We start from the raw sequence: 13,238 nt of genomic DNA on the forward strand, positions 1-13,238 counted from the left end.
GTCCTTAAGGGAGTGGGAAGGGAGTCCCCAACAGGGCGTGGTAGAGAGTGACAGGCACAGGGCCCTCCAGTGAGCTGAAATGCCGCCACAGGAGGGCGATGGGTTACTTGCCTGCTGCCTGCCTCCCAGGAACCCCGGGAGGAGGGACTGCTAGGGTTCCCCAGCCCCCTGGGGTAGGGGTGGGGCCTCGCTGCTCTCCACCTGCGGCTGGGGGCTACTCCTCACCTGTCTCGCCCTCACCCTGTTCCAGGTGGGAGGGGAGAGGGGCGTGTGCTCCCGGCACTCAGAACCTCAGCTGACAGCATCCTTGAAATCAGCGTGGTGCTGATGGCAGCAACCAGACAGACGGAGCCGCCTCTCTCGTCTCCCACCCGGGCGGGAGCGCGACTCTGACTGTTCCCCTGGGCAGAGAGTGCCCCTCAGCCCACCCAGACCCCAGGCGCGTGGAGGGCCCCTTCTCCGCCGGCTCCTCCCTCCTCCACTGAAAAGAGAGAATCTCAGCATCTCCTGAGCTCTGCCGGCCTCAGCTGCCTGGGGAGCCCGGGGTCTGCAGCTGCAGCGAGGACAGAGCCCCAGGCGTTGGCGGCTTCCAACCCACGTCCGTCCGCCCGGGCTGCTGGCAGCCGGCGGCTCCCGAGGCGCTGCGTGGAGCCCCCTGCATCCTTTTCCCAGACATGCAGCGCCTTCCCCTCTGCGCTTAACAGTTCCCGGAGCTGCCAGCCGCGAGGGCCACTGTTCTTGTAAACCCCGCTCCTCCCAGTTTCAGACACGCAGACTTGCACATCGCCCGCTCGGAGCCCGCGCCGTCTGGTTCCCCCGACTCACGGGGCTTTCCGTCTCCTGGTGGGCTGCCGCCCTCACCTGGAGGGGCTAGTGCCTGCTCCGCTCCACCCAGAGGAACGCTGCTGCCCACCCCAGTGAGTGTCCTCCTTGTTACTCGTCCCGGGGGCTGGGGTGGGGGTGTCCCCCCGGCCAGGGGCACCCATCCCCACCCCTGGTAGCATCTGAGACTCCAGCAAGGTGTCTGGCAGAGCGCATGGGCCGCTCCGCACTGCCTCCGCCTCCCATCATTTCCGGCTGTGGGCACGGCAGCCTGGGGCCAGGCGCGCCCCTGCCCCACGGGTGGACGTAGGCACAGGTCGCCTGGGTGCAGGGCTGGTGTCTCGCTCCAGAGAGGCCGGGGCCACTGAGGCCGGGACGGAGACATGTGATCCCGCTGGAGGTATTTTTAGCTTTCTCATTAACCAAGTGCTTTCAAATTAGCCTTCTATTAACCTCAAAGGAAAATGAAAGTGTGTTTTTTTTTCTTCCCAGAGTGAGTCTCTCCTGCAGAATATCAAGGTTTCCATGAGGAACACTGCATGCGCCTTGAAGCGCTAATGAAGTCGGTTCTGATGGAATAATTGGTCCACAGTCCCTGCAGTGGCGGGGAGAGGCTGCCAAGCCGGGGAGGATCTCTTCCTCCTCCTCCACCTCCTCCTCCTCCTCCACCTCCTCCCATCCTTTGCTTGTCTCCCCTCTCCTCCCCCAGAGACCCCTGACAGCCCCCCCCAGCCCCCACAGGGCCTCATTCTCAAAGGGCCCCACACCCCGTCCCTGGTCTTGCCCTGGATGGCGGCTCCTGGGCTGACACGGTCCGGGTTTGCAGCCTCGCGGCCAGGGTTACGTGGAGGAGGCCTCTTGACTTTGGCCGTGTCCCCTGAAGTGGGCATCAGGCTGTGGCTGCAGAGGGGAATACACGCCCTTCAGTCTCCAAGCTGTGCATCCAATTCCCAGTCCCCGGGGGGAGGGGCGGGCGGGACATGCGGCTCCAGAGTCACCTGTCAGCAGCGCCCGTGGCTCAGGAACGGCCACCACGATGGGCCCGCCGGCAGGGATGAGTGGGCCAGATGCCCAGGGGCAGGCCTGGGTGGGGGAGGGGACCTGCCGCAGACAGGAGGGGGCGCTGCTGAGCCCTGACAAGTTGGTGCAAAATGAACTTTATGGAAAAACTCTGCGTGGACCCCTCCCCTCCCCTCCCCCCACCCTCTCTCCTCCCCTCCCCTCCCCTCCCCTTCCCTTCCTTTCCCTCCTTTTTTTTTTTTTTTTGCACCACAAAATCTACCTTTTAGTCCCATTTTCCTCAAGCTTTTTGAAAATACCCTGTACTGTGTCTGCATCCCTTCAGGTAACAGGAATCGGGCATCCATTGGCCTGGCCTGGCTTCCGGTGGCTTGCCTATTGGTCTAGCCTGTCTCAGGGCTCCTGGGTTGGACTCCCCTCTGCTTCCCGCCCTGTCCAGGTCCCTCCCTCCCCCTGCAGTCCTCACCTCTGAAGGCCCCTCTCCCCCTCCCCGCCATGGGGTCTTCCTGGAATCAGCATCTAAAAGAATGGCTCTGGGGGCCGGTGCTGTGGTGCAGATGGGTTAAAACCACGGCCTGCAGTGCCTGCATCCCATACGGATGCCGGTTCAAATCCCAGCTGCTCCACTTCCAATCCAGCTCCCTGCTGATGCACCTGGGAAAGCAGTAGGAGATGGCCCAGGTGCCTGGGCCTCAGCCCCATGTGGGAGACCCGGAAGAAGCTCCTGGCTCCTGGTTTTGGATTGGCACAAGTCCAGCCATTGCAGCCATTTGGGGAGTGAACCAGCAGATGGAAGACCTCTCTCTTTCTCTTTCTCTCTCTCTGTCTCTATCTCTTTCTATAGAGATATAATTCTTTCACATAAATAAAATAATTTTTTTAAAGGAAGGCTCTGGGCGCCTTGCCCGGAAGGCCTCTGGGAGACAGCTCGTTTCCCGTCAGCACCGAGCTCCCACCCTGAGCAGCTCGGATGTAGAAGCTTCCGTCGTGGGTGTGGGGCCGAGCTTTAGGGGTGGGGGCCAGGGACCCCCGGGGATTCCTGCTCAGCCCCCCCTTGCCATCTGGTGAGCCGTGGCCTCTTCCCCGCGGCCTCACTCCTCCTCCTCCTCCAGTGTGATCAGCTTCTGTGAGCCCCGAGGAAGGACAGGGGCCCACGGAGTCGCCAGGACATGGGTCACCCCGGGGGCCTACAGGAGGCTCATGGAGGGGCAGGCGTTTGCCTGAGGTGGAGCTGCCGGCGGGGACGCCCGCAGCCCGCATCCGCGCCGGGGTTTACGTCTTGGATCTGCTCCCTCCCAGCTTCCTGCCAGTGTGCGCCCACGGAGGCAGCAGGGATGACCCAGGCACCTGGCTCACCGGCACCCACGGGGAGACCGGGGCTGAGTTCCCGGCTCCTGGCTTCGGCCGCCGTGGGCGTTCGCGGAGCGAGCCGGTGGGCAGGCGACTTCTGTCTTTCTCTCTATTTCCCTCTCTCTGCCTCTCAAAACAAACTTCCTGGAACATGGAATGGAAAGGTTGGTTGACTTTGGTGCAGCCGCTCTTGAGATCCACGGCTCGCTTTTCAGAATACGCCTTTTCCATGAACTTTTAAAAAAATATTTATTTATTTATTTGAAAGGCAGAGTTACAGAGAGGCAGAGGCAGAGAGACAGAGAGGTCTTCCATCCACCGGTTCACTCCCCAGATGGCTACAAGGGCCAGAGCTGGGCCAGTCTGAAGCCAGGAGCCAGGGGCTTCTTCCAGGTCTCCCACGTGGGTGCAGGGGCCCAAGCACTTGGGCCATCTTCCGCTGCTTTCCCAGGCCACAGCAGGGAGCTGGATCAGAAGTGGAGCAGCCAGACACAAACCGGCACACACATGGGATGCCGGCACTGCAGGCGGTGGCTTTACCCGCTACGCCACAGCGCTGGCCCCTTTGCACAAACACTTAGAAGCCTCCGCACACATGTGATAGCTGGACTCCCCCTCCCCCCCCTTCACTATGGAAGTGTCAGAAAGCAAACTCCTCAGTCAGCCCTGTCTCGCTTTTCCTCCCGTGTCTCCCGCTCAGCTCCTGCAGTCACCACCGAGCCAGTCACCACCGATCCGGGAGTCACCCAGACCCGGCACGGCCCCCACGGCCCCCTCTGATGGGCCCCTGTCCACTGCTGCCACCTGCAGTGCCTCGGGGGTCCCGGTGCCTCCTCTCCGAGCACAGCCACCGACCATGCAGGCGTCCGTGTGCCGGAAGCCACCGCCCAGCGAGCGTTCCCCTTTCTGCGTGCCCTAGAACGGCCTCCTGGCTAGGTTGCCCGCTGGCTAACACCTTTCAACGGCTTTAATTGGCTCTGGCCAAAGTGCACATCTCATGGGCGGTCCTTTCTCCAGCCCCGCTCCCCTACAAACCCACCTCACCCAGGCCCGACCAGCGGCTCTGCCCTTTATGTCCCCCGCCACTTCTCACCTCGGGGCTTTGCACACGCTGCTGCCTCGCGCTAGGACGCCCTCTCCTCGAGGTGCAGCCAGTAAACTCCTATTCACCCTACAAGACCTCTTCAAGAATGACCACCTCTAGGAAGCTATGGCAGCCCAGAAGTCCTTACTGACGTCTGATGAATCCCTGTCATTGATTGCCACTGGGTCCCACCGCCTTCTCTGCCAAGACTCTGTGGATTTGAGAGCCCAGGACAAATGCGTGGTCTGTTGCACATTCTGGGGTTGCAGCCAGGGTGGGACACTGTCCCCGGCTCTGCAGCGGCCTCCAGTGGCCGGGCGTCTCCATTCTCCTCCAGCTCCCTCCTGGCTGCCTGGTCTTACGGCCTCTTTCCTCCAAGGAGAACAAAGCCCCGCGGAGGGTGCCGCTCGTGGGAGCTGGGTTTGCCCGTCCCCGCAGAGCCGCATGTGGGCCGTTCTTCCTGGACCACGACTAACCCCTGTCCTCGCCTCCTCCCTGCCGACAGCGCCATTGCCCGCGCCCCCTAGTCCACGCGCTGCAGACTCAGGGCTGGGAGAAGCAGCGTCCACTGCTGTCAGACAGCGCTGGTCCCAGGCGGCCCCCAGATCCTCAGCCACCTCCTCTCAGTGACGCCGGACAACGGCTGGGCGAGAAGCGGGGGGTCCGCTGGGCAGGCACTGCCCGTGCTGTTTCTCCTGCACTCACTGGTGCCCTGCGCCCACCCGCACCACAGGTCTACCTGCACCCCTCCACCTGCACCCCTGCACCCCCTCCACCTGCACCCCTGCACCCCCTCCACCTGCACCACGGGTCTACCTGCACCCCTCTACCTGCTCACTCCCCAGGGAGCCCCTCCACCTGCACCCCTCCACCTGCACCACGGGTCTACCTGCACCCCTCTACCTGCTCACTCCCCAGGGAGCCCCTCCACCTGCACCCCTCCACCTGCACCCCCCCACCTGCACCCCTGCACCTGCACCCCCTCCACCTTCACCCCTCCACCTGCACCCCCTCCACCTGCACCCCTCCACCTTCACCCCCTCCACCTTCACCCCTCCACCTGCTCACTCCCCCAGGGCGCCACCTCCACCTGCACCCTTCCACCTGCACCCCTCCACCTGCACCCCCTCCCCCTGCACCCCTCCACCTGCACCCCTCCACCTGCATGTGGGCGAGGCAAGGTGCCACACAGGTGAAATGGCCTCACACGTGAAAGCAGCTAGGAGACTTCCCGGAGAAAGGCAGAAGCTTCGCTGGGGGGCCGGGGGGCGCAGAACAGACTCCCAGGCCCCGCATCCCGCACAGCGTGCAGCTTGGGTCCAGGACGCCGGTCAGGGACCAAGGGGCTGGCGGGTTTCAGGACGTGGGGAGAGCCTCGTGCACGGTCAGCCTCTGCTCCGTCCTCGCTCCGAGCCCTGGCGCCTTGGGTGGTAATGAGAGACACAGCATGAGGCCGGATGTGGAAGCTGCACCGCTCTGTGACCCAGGCAGCAGCGGGGCACTCGGGCAGGAGGAGCTGCAGCCTGGAGCTGAGGTCCGCAGGGCAAAAGGCCAGAGCAGGAGGGGCCCCGGGGCTCGAAGAGGGCAGCCGGAGGACGAGTTTAAGCCCAGTGTTTAGGACGCCTGCGTCTCACGTCGGAGGAACTGGGTTCAATTCCTGACTCTGACTGCAGACTCCAGCTTCCTGCTAGGGCAGGCCCTGGTGGGCAGGGTGATGGCCCAAGGGGTTGGGTTCCTGCCACACACACGGGAGACTTGGGGTGGGACCGAGTTCCTGGCTCTGGACCTCACGGGCGTTTGAGGAGTGAACCAGCATAGGGGAGCCACCTCTCTCTCTCTCTCTCTCAAACTAAAGGACAAGAAGCAAGGTGGGGCAGCCCCCTCCAGAGAGGAAGGCATTGGGGAGGACATCTGTGACCCCGCAGGGCCTGGAGCTGGGGAGGGGCCCAAGGGGGACAGCATGGGGCGAGAGTATGGGCGAGACTGCGGGGGTCTGGGCGAGGTCCGAGTGCCCACAGCTCCGTCCGGGTGGAGCCCGGCCAGGGGTCACTCCGTTCCCTCCCCTCCTCTCCCCTCCTCTCCCCTTCGTGGCCCCACTGAGGTTGTGACTGTTTCTGTCCAGCTGGTGTGGACGTCGGAAGCCCAGGAGCAGGATTCCGTGTACGGGAGCCGAGGGGGACCCGTGAGGGCCGGAAAGAGCTGTGCTTGGGGCCCTGTTGACGGGTGGCTGTGGGACTGGCTCCGGGGGGAACAGATGAGGGGTGTGTGGGTGCATTTGTTCTCACGGTGGGCACAGGGGGGGACACAGGCCGCAGCCCCAGAAGCAGGTGCAGCGGTGCCTCCCTGAGGAGCTGGCGAGGTCATAGCGTCCCCTCCCCTGGCTGAGAGGGTGCCTCTCACGTCGCTGTTCCCGAGCCACGCGTGTGACAGCGTCCAGTCAGACCTGGGTTGCACCTGCAGCGGGCGCAAGCTCTGTCTACCCTTCGAGGCTCAGGTGCTGCTCGTGGGCCCGGGAGGGCAGGGTCCTGACGCTACCGGGCACTTGCTGCCGGCTGCAGATCGGGGCTGTGGTCGCACGGCAGGCAGCACCCACAACTTCCTACCGACAAAGGTGGGGGCCCAGGAGGTCCTCCAGTCACCCCCAGCCCCCGGGCTCACCCCTGTTCCGGCTTTATGCTCAGCTACAAAAGAAAGGACAGTATTAGCTATTCTTGAATTATTTCAATAAAATGACCAAAAAAAAAAATCTAGAAAATGAATCTGTGGGATGTACAACCAGCGCTGACAATCAAGAACACGGCCAGTGTGGAGGTTCTCTGTGGTCCTTCGAAGCAAAGAAAAACAAGTGCAGGAAAGTGACGGGGGTGGGGGGGGAGTACCGCTCCCACCTGAGCAGGTGCACGCCCCCGTGCCACGGTGCGTGCTCCAGAGCCCAGAGACAGCTCAGCAATGCCAGAGACAATGGGCAGACCCCCCTGGGGGCAGCGTGATGGGGACCGTGCAGCGGGGTGGAGATGGACAGCTCGCAGCCTGGGTGCCCGGGTCCTGTCTGTTGTCACTTGGAGAACAGAAATGAGACACGGATCGGCCGTAGAGACATGGCTTGAAATCCCCTCTCCCTTTGCCAGTGGCTGGATCCGAGTTGGAGGAGCGGCTTGTGAGGGGCGCACCCGGGGAGCTGGGGTTGTGAGCCCCCCGCCAACCCCATGTGGGAGGCAGAGCTGCCGTGGATGGAGCTGTGGGGCGGAACGTGGCCATATTTGCTCTCAGAATTGCTGGCTAGGCTGGGGCGGGCAGTGATGAGGAGGTGGCAAGATTTATGTCTAGTCAGAGGGCTCGAGAGAGAAGGGACCCCTTGGAGATGCAGGAGGGGTGGCAGCAGCCCCAGGGTGTCTAAAAGCCACAGAAGGGGCCAGCGTTTGGCCCAGCACTTGCTACAGCTGCGTCCACATGGAGTGCCTGGCTCGGACACCCAGCTCTGCTCCTGACCCCAGCGTCCTGCCACCACGCACCCTGGGAGGCAGCATTGACGCTCAAGTGACTGGGTCCCTGCCACCCACCTGGGAGACCCGGATGGAGCTCCTGGCTCCCGGCTTCCGCCTGGCCCAGACCCTGGCTGTTGTGGGCATTTGGGGGAGCGAAGCAGAGAGTTTGGGAGCTCTCTCTCTCTGTCTCTCTCCACGTGTGTTTCTGTGCCTCTCAAATACATCAGCTTCTAAAATGTAAAACAAAAGGGCAGGAAACAGCAAGGTGTGTTGAGGGCCAGGCCAGAGGCGCTTTCCCCAGGGCTTCTCTGCAGGCTGGGACAGGACAGAGGCTGGGTGGGGAGGGCGCGGGGCTGCTTCCAGCCTAACTTCAGGGTAAGGCCAGAGAGGAGAGGACGTGGAGTCCATCTGAGGACGACCGCGAGGTGTGTGTGCCGCAGCGCTGGCAGAGGCAGAGTGGCCGGCCGCCGCCTGCATGGGGCACACAGTAGGCACTCAATAAATGAGATTTATGGCTGCGTCGCGGCGCACACGGCCGTGCGGCTGTGCACTAGTAACTGTGGAGTAACGGCCGCCATTCGGGAGAGTTATGGCTGTGATAAAATCCGCCAGGCTGCGAGCCCGGCGGACGGAGGCCTCTTAGGTTGGGACTCAGAGTCTGTAGCGAGGAGACAATGAGCTAAGCCGGGGACGACCTCGTGGCCGGCGCTGGGTGCTGAGCGGGGCGGCAGCACCGACAGGAGCCGCTTTGGACAGCAGCATCCTTTAGAGCAGAGAGCGCCGGGCTGACTCCACGGAAAACACAACACAGAATGCAGCCTGACAAATGGTGACCCCGGGCTCCCCGGCCTGCTGCCAGCGGTGTGGACCGACAGGTGGGCCGGGGGCGGGGCTCTGCTGGGACCCGCCCTGTGCAGGTGCAGGGCGCTCACCAAACCTGCCTAGGGCGTGCGTCCTGTGAGGATAAACAGGTTCTTGTTTTTTTAAAAAAGGATTTATTTGAAAGGCAAAGTCTCTCTCTCTCTCTCTCTCTCTCTCTCTCTCTCTCTCTCTCTCTCTGTGTGTGTGTGTGTGTGTGTGTGAGAGAGAGAGAGAGAGAAAGAGATCTTCCATCACTGGTTCACTCCCTAAATGCCTCCAAGGGCTGGGGCTGGGCCAGGCCAAAGTCAGGCGCCAGGAGCTCCATCCAGGTCCCTCACCAGGGTGACGGGAACCCGAGTACCTGGACCATCTTCGGCTGCCTGTCAGGCACGTTAGCAGGAAGCTGGGTGGGGAGCAGAGCAGCCGGGACTTGAACTGGCTCTTGGATATGGGATGCACGCATCCCACGTGGTGGCTTAACCTGCTGCCCCCAGCACCACCCCCCCCCCCCCCAGAGGAGAACCGGTCTTCACAGGTGAGGCAGAGAGAGGCCACGGGACCCAGGAGCCGGGCACAGACAGACCGGCCTGGCCTGGAGTCCATTCTCTCAGCCCCCTCTTCCAGCAGGTGCGTGTGGCTGGGAGGCCATGGGGTCCCTCCGGTTGGAGGTGCTGCTGTGGTCTCTGCCTGGTTCTGGAAGGTGTGAGGGTAGGGACCGTGACGTTTGACACCCAGCTCTGCTTCTCAAAATTTGTCCGACCTGGGGCGGGCACTTGGCTCAGCCGAGTAAGACAGCGGTTGAGACCTCCACAGCCCACATTGGGTTTCCTGGGTTCAATGTCATGATTGCCACATCCTGCTACGGTGAACCCTGGGGGGCAGCAGCGAGGGCTCAAGCATGTGGGTTCCTGCCACCCAGGTGGGGGGTCTGCATGGGGTTCCCAGCCTCCAGCTCTGGCCCAGCACAGCCCCAGCCTCTGCAGGCGCCTGGGGAGTGGAGCAGCAGCTGGGAGCTCTGCCTGTCTGTCTGTCCCTCTGTGTATGACTGTATGTCTTTTAAATGAAAAACAGTAAATTTTTAAAAGAGATTTGTCCAACTCAGCGTCCTTACCGTGGGACTCACGTGGCGAGGACCGGAGACGAGGCGCAGATGCCGTATCTGTGTCTGTGGGAGGCAGAGGGGTCTTCCGGAAGCAGCCTGCGTCAGCGGTGTTTGCTCCCGCCCAGTGGAATCGGCAGTTCCTGGAGTGGGGCGCGTGCATGACCTCTGACCTTGGTTTCCGATTCTCATTACGAACTCTCGGCCTGTGCCCCATCAACCCCTGGGATACACCTGTCGAGGCCCAGGGATGGACCCTGAGTGGCCCCTCCTAGCACCCTGCCTGGGGCGCTGGCTTAATCCACTTGAGTTGTGCCCCCACAAGGCCCCGTGGACGATGGTTCACGGAGGAGGAAGCCTCCTGCAGGCAGGTCAAGGCCAAGAACTTGGTTTGCCTGGGGCATGAATTGCCTGGGGAGAGGCACAGGAGGCCAGATTTAAGGAGACCTTTGCGGTCCACCTTAAGGAGCCTGAGCTTGATCCTGTGGGGGCTGCGGGCCGAGGAAGGCTTTGAGGCTGTGCTACAGGAAGGCGACCTGCCCAGGTGAGCCCGACCTGCTTGGGAGAGCCCGACCTGCGCAGGTGAGCCCGTCCTGCCCGAGTGAGCCTGACCTGCCTGGGAGAGCCCGTCCTGCCCGAGTGAGCCTGACCTGCCTGGGAGAGCCCGTCCTGCCCGAGTGAGCCTGACCTGCCTGGGAGAGCCCGTCCTGCCCAGGTGAGCCTGACCTGCCCGGGTGATCCCGACCTGCCCAGGGGAGCCCGACCTGCCGGAGTAAGCCCGACCTGCCCGGGTGAGCCCGACCTGCCCAAGTGAGCCCATCCTGCCCAGGGGAGCCCGACCTGCCCAGGTGAGCCCATCCTGCCCAGGTGAGCCTGACCTGCCCGGGTGAGCCCGACCTGCCCAGGGGAGCCCGACCTGCTTGGGAGAGCCCGACCTGCGCAGGTGAGCCCGACCTGCGCAGGTGAGCCCGTCCTGCCCGAGTGAGCCTGACCTGCCTGGGAGAGCCCGTCCTGCCCGAGTGAGCCCGACCTGCCCAGGTGAGCCCATCCTGCCCAGGTGAGCCTGACCTGCCCGGGTGAGCCCGACCTGCCCAGGGGAGCCCGACCTGCCGGAGTAAGCCCGACCTGCCCAGGGGAGCCCGACCTGCCCAAGTGAGCCCATCCTGCCCAGGGGAGCCCGACCTGCCCAGGTGAGCCCATCCTGCCCAGGTGAGCCCGTCCTGCCCGGGTGAGCCCGACCTGCCGGAGTAAGCCCGTCCTGCCCGGGTGAGCCCCACCTGCCCGGGTGAGCCCGACCTGCCCGGGTGAGCCCCACCTGCCCGGGTGAGCCGCTTACTCCCGAGCCTGCGCCGTGCAGAGGGTGCACTGGAGGAGAGCAAGGCTGAGCCCGAAGGCTGGGAGGAAGGTGCTGCGACTGCGGCGTTGGTCTCAGGAGACCCCACGTGATGGCCCCCTCTGCCCCGGGGCTCTCGCCTTCCCCTTGTCTCTCCAGCCAACAAGGACACTCCCGTTCCAGGCATTTGCCCTGGCCGCTGACCCTCGGGTGACTGTGAGGCCTTGTGCTCGGCCCCCTCTTCCTGGACACCTTGTCCCAGCATCCTATTATCTTCAGGGTGCGTTTCCTTCCCCCCAGCACAGCCCTCCCACGGCAACGTAAGCTATTCGAGGCAGAGGCCGGGCCACTGCCTTGTTTATTTCTCTGCCGTCTTCCTAGAAGCTCAGCTATGAGCTGAGTGAATGAGTGCCCAGATCAGGGCGGAAGCTGCCCCTGCAGGTCACTCCCCGATCCGCAAAGAGCAGACGCTGATGCCACAATCAAGAGCAGACGCTAGCACTAAGCTGGGGGTGGGGAGTGGAGCGAATGCCCCCAGCAGTCTGGCTGCGGCAGACGCACTCGGCGTGTGCCCGGTCCCTTCCTGGCTGACGGTGGTCATTGGAGCCTCAGGGCCACCTCTTCGGTGGAGGAGCGCGGCTCCGGCTCGCACACTCCAGGAGAAGCGCCGGCACTGAGCAACAGGGCACCGAGTGCGCGCGCACAAACCCAGACGTCAGTATCCGCTTGACATTTGAGAAGCAGGTGCTCGCCTGTGGGTCCGGCACCATGGGCGGCCTTTTCCCAGCAGGTGTAAAGTGGTTCAGCAGTGGGTGTCTCTTAAGGAAGATAGCCCTGCAGGGAATGAGGGGCCCAGGAAAGCTGGACTCCTTGGGCCGGTTTGTGAGAATTTTATACCAGTGGGCTCCGTGCTGCAGCCTAAGTGGGTGGCCGGAGCCAGGAGCTGGCAGCTTCCCGCTCCCGTCTGGACGGCGTGTGAGTCCCAGGGGCTGCTTCCCCGGATGATTGCACGGAGTGGAAGGCTTCGCAGAGATGCCCCACACCAGGCGTGCTGGGGAGCAGAGTTTCCGTGAGACTGTAGGGGGTGGAAGGAGCCCGCAGGAATTTTGAGCTGAAAATGCTGAGCTCAGTGGGCAGAAACGGGAGGGGGGCCGCCCCCCGAGGGGCTTCCTCTGCGGGGGGTGTCTGTGCCTCTGATCGGGTTCCAGGGAGGGCTCTGCTCCCGACTTGCAGACGGTTGCCTTGCGGTGCCCTGCACCGTGGCCTTTCCCAGGTTCAAGCTCACCTCCCCATCCCCTCTGGCCAATGCCACAGCTCAGGGACCGCAGCCTCAGGACCTCATAGCTCCTCCATCCCACCCTGAAGGCTCCACCTACAGTCACGCTGGGGTCGCGGCTCCAACACAGGGCGTCCCGCCCCCCAGACCGCTACGTTGGAGCTGTGACACGATTCCGTCCACAGCAGGAACAAGTTTACTGGGAGATCTGCCAGTTCCCACTCCTGAGCCTGCGGAATCTCACCGGAGGAATGACAGGTTCTGCAATAGCAATTTCGGCAACGTGTGTGTATGAGTTCTGTAACAATAATAATTGTTCCTGTAACAAACAAACGGAGAGATACACCGTGTGCGTCTTAGGGGACTCAGTACTGTCAAAATGCAAACTCTTTCCTAATTAGACTTTGACTCAATCCCAATCAAAATTCTTTGCCTCTTTAAAACCCTCTGAAATTCACAAGGAAAGACAAAGAACCTAGAATAACCAGCCAGTCTTGAAAAAGAAGAGCAAAGCTGGAGAACTTGTGTTTCCTAAGCTTAAGGCTCAGTGTGTAAAGTAAGCATAAATATATGATAATGATATATATATAATATATAATGATAAGCATATATATGATAATCGACTAATTGGTCATTGACAGGAGAGCGAGGGCCAGCCACGGACTCACGCCATTGTCTGATTTTTGACAGCGGCACCGAAGCATTTCAACGGGGAAAGGAAAATCCCTTGAACAAATGCTTTTTAGAATAACTGGGAATTAAAAAAAAATTCTTGAACCCCTACCTCACACAACACCTGAAAGTTGATATGAAATGAGTGACCCAAAGAGAAAAACAGACATTAAAAAGCTATTGGGGAAGGCTAAGCTAGGCTAGGGAGAGATTTCTCAGGACACAGAAAACGGCAA

General features: G+C 62.2%; 1 long non-coding RNA gene across 2 annotated transcripts; it reads right to left on the reverse strand.

The window, feature by feature from the left end:
• Window positions 1-7,048: 7,048 nt before the first annotated feature.
• Window positions 7,049-12,011, reverse strand: LOC149121088 (uncharacterized). 2 transcript variants are annotated; one of them, XR_016224331.1, is made up of 4 exons: window positions 11,037-12,011; window positions 9,734-9,864; window positions 7,837-7,991; window positions 7,049-7,334 (listed from the first exon to the last, which is right to left on the reverse strand). It is a non-coding gene; the product is annotated as an uncharacterized LOC149121088 (long non-coding RNA). The 2 variants fall into 2 exon arrangements; XR_016224330.1 differs by lacking the exon at window positions 11,037-12,011 and having other exon boundaries at window positions 9,734-10,698.
• Window positions 12,012-13,238: the final 1,227 nt, after the last annotated feature.

This window comes from Oryctolagus cuniculus, chromosome 17 (genome assembly GCF_051225735.1).
Source record: "Oryctolagus cuniculus isolate XC-2025 breed Fujian yellow rabbit chromosome 17, ASM5122573v1, whole genome shotgun sequence".
In the NCBI taxonomy this organism is placed as follows: Eukaryota; Metazoa; Chordata; class Mammalia; order Lagomorpha; family Leporidae; genus Oryctolagus; species Oryctolagus cuniculus.